The sequence below is a fragment of the Grammomys surdaster genome, unplaced genomic scaffold (genome assembly GCF_004785775.1).
Source record: "Grammomys surdaster isolate TR1022 unplaced genomic scaffold, NIH_TR_1.0 125085, whole genome shotgun sequence".
Taxonomy (NCBI): Eukaryota; Metazoa; Chordata; class Mammalia; order Rodentia; family Muridae; genus Grammomys; species Grammomys surdaster.
Genome location: NW_021619989.1, coordinates 1 through 3,098, shown reverse-complemented (window position 1 = coordinate 3,098; position 3,098 = coordinate 1). Strand labels below are relative to the sequence as shown.

The window sequence follows — 3,098 nt, the reverse complement described above, 5'->3', positions numbered from 1 at the left end:
TTTTTTTTCCTTTTGAGCAGAAAACAAAACAAAAATGTATTGAGGGAGCTGGTATGCAACAAGGCTAAACAAGACAACTGTAAAACAGTGTATCTGACACAATGTTGAAGAAATATGCATGTTTTAGTTTTGTACTTATGATAATCCCCTATTAAGCTACAAATATGTAAATAGTATTACTTGCTTAATATATTAAATCCAATAGAATCATTGACTTCCCATTCTCCTCTGTCAATTTGTAACTCTATCTGAAAATTCAGTGATGAAAACATGCGCCCAAATCTGTGGATCGTGTGTGCTATTGTCGATGGCAATCAGACTGCTCCTCCAATGTCATTGTCTTAAATGAAATCGAGAATGTTTAGAAAATGAATAAAGAGAATGCTGTAGTAAATTAGAAATAGAAGAGGTCTATGAAGCACGTGTTATTTTGGCCTGTGTTTTCTTATCTAGAAGAAAATGTAAGTAGGCCCAATGTCACCTGTGCCAACTCCACCACATACAAAAGTATCTAGGCTTCATTTCCTCAATGCCCCAAGTACACTGCTGTATAAAAAGAATGAAGACAGATTAAAAACAAGTTGAACAGAGCACCATCCCGTTAGGACTGAGATGACGTGAACTGAAAAGTTGGCGGCCTCTCTGATCCGAATGCTGCTGCACTATGCTGACAAATCCCACCTAGCTGCTACACTACTGGATCCCAGGCCATGGTGTAAACCAAAGAACTCTGGGACAGAAACATGATTTGAAAAATAAACTCCAAACTTATAGTTGCAGTAAATGGCCAAACACCTGACTTGAAAGCACGAGTGACATATGAATTGTATTGCTTCTTGAACATTCCTAAGGAATGCTGTGTTTTTTCCACTCAGGTTTGGGCCGATGTCCTGTTGTAACCAAGAGCCCTATATTTATTCAAAAGCCCAGATTTCAATGTCTTGGATGAAGAAATCTTCCTTCTTAGAGAGTGTAGGATTCCCAAATGTTTTGCAGGAGTGGCTTCTTCCATGGTAGAGATCTCCATCAAGCCAAGGAGCAAATTCTCCTCCTCTTCCTCTGCCAAATGCTAATGAATCCATGTCTCCTTTGATAAAAAACATATTATCTCTGGTCCACTTAAAGACCTCGAATTCTGGAGAGGATGTAAAAACAAATGCTTCTCCGGTACCATAAAAGCCATCACTTACTTTAAATGGCTCTGATGCTACAGCACCAAAAACCTGCCCATCAGTGTCTTTAATCACCATCAGCACCCACCAGAGTGTCTAAACCTGTCATTGTTCGATAAAGGGTATTCAAACTTGTGCCATGCTTCCCAGTACCATACATAAGAGTCCATGGGTAGCCAATGGTTCTCGGTGGAAGGTGCTTAGTAAGCTTTTCAGTCTGATCAGGCAGTAAGAGTTCACTGGGAAAGATTCAGGCTCCAGGTCTGCTTTTGCTGGAGCAACCTGCTTTGAGTTGATGTCTTCCCTTGTAGTAATCTCCCACTCCCTGGCTGCTGCCTCACCAGCAGGGGCTTCATTGGCTTTGGCCTCCTCCATCTTTTTGACTACTATAAATCCAGGTTCTCTGGTATATTCACCAGTGTCTTCGGCATAGTTTTCTGGACTCCACTGAATGAAGAAGGCATCCAAGTGTTCTGTCCTTTCTTGTGGCACTGCAAACCAACATTCATGTTTTTTATCTCTTTGCATACCTTTGCATAGTAGCACTTGCTTGAGATACAAATGTCTTTCTCATTGGTTTTCCGACTCTGAGACACAGGAACTTATGTAACTTATGCCTTCTCTTTTCCTTCAACAGTGAGGAGGCCACTCCATGTGCATCGGCAAGTGCGCTTCTGTGTTTACTCTCTCTCTCTCTTTGAAACCTGCTGAATCGTGTCCCTTTGCTGCTTGGCTTGCTGCATAGAGTGACTTTTCCAGAGTTTGCACAGTTCTTCTATTTCTGTCTCTGAGTCCCGTTTTAGCTCCTTCTCTTGTTGATCCTTAAGGACATCTGGCTTTTCTTTCAGTTCTACTGTTTCTCCAGAAGATACATTGTCTTCACCTGCCTCCTGCTGCAGTGAATTTTCATGCTGGAAGGAATCCTGGTTATCCTGACTTTTTACATCTGTGCTCTGTTCTTTAGGGCCTGAGACTTCTTGAAGGATTTCTGTAGCTTCATCTCCTACTTTAGTGGCTATTTTGAGACAACTTAAAAGTTGTCAAGTTTCATGAGATAAAGCCCCAACTTCATTTGAAGACTGTCCAGTATTTGAGTTAATGTGATCAGGACCATTGGCAGACTCCGACCTAGCTGTCAAGGACTGTACTTCGATCTGACTGACAGTCTGCACAGATTCTGATGAGGCGTCAGAAGATTTCTCTTGTCTCAGCTCTGAGGAGGGCAGCTCCTCATGGATAGGGGAGAGTTCTGACTCTGTGAAAACATCTTCAGAGAGAGACTCTTCAGTGCTCCTGGGAGCAGTGCTGCCACTGTCGTTACCCTGGTCGCGGGTTCTCCACTCTGTTTCCTCAGTAGTGACTCCTGTCATTTTCTCTGAATGGCAGAATCCCCTTCCAGACAATTGATCTATTTCGATAGGCAGTGATTCCTTTAGTTTGCTATCCAAAATCTCTTTGTACATGGCAGCGGACATCACCTCTTCCATGGGACACATGATGCCATAGTCCTCACAACCGTTGTCTTGAACCAAGGGGTCTGTCTTATGTTGATCAGACATTATGTTATTTGGTGTGACTAGCAGGATGCCACTGACTGTGCCCTTGCCATTGGTGATGTATTTGCAATTAATTTTAAGAAATTTCTCAGTAAATGCTTCTTCTTCTTCAGAAGTTGATGATACAACTCTTGCAGGCTGAGTACCGCTCACAGTAGATGAAGGAGGTACTTCTTTTGGATGGACTACATCGGGAGTAGTGGTTTTATCAAACTCAGTCTCAGATGACTTTGGCGACAAAGGACTTACAGGGCTCAGGGAGGGGGAACTCTCAACACTAGAGACATACTCAGGATCAGGAAAGTATAAAACCTGTCCAGTCACGACTGTTAGAAAGAATAACTTATTTAACTGAACAAGTTCATTGGGT

At 42.3% G+C, this 3,098-nt stretch overlaps 1 pseudogene; it reads right to left on the bottom strand.

The window, feature by feature from the left end:
- Positions 1-914: 914 nt before the first annotated feature.
- LOC114636947 lies at positions 915-3,094 on the bottom strand (annotated as a pseudogene).
- Positions 3,095-3,098: the final 4 nt, after the last annotated feature.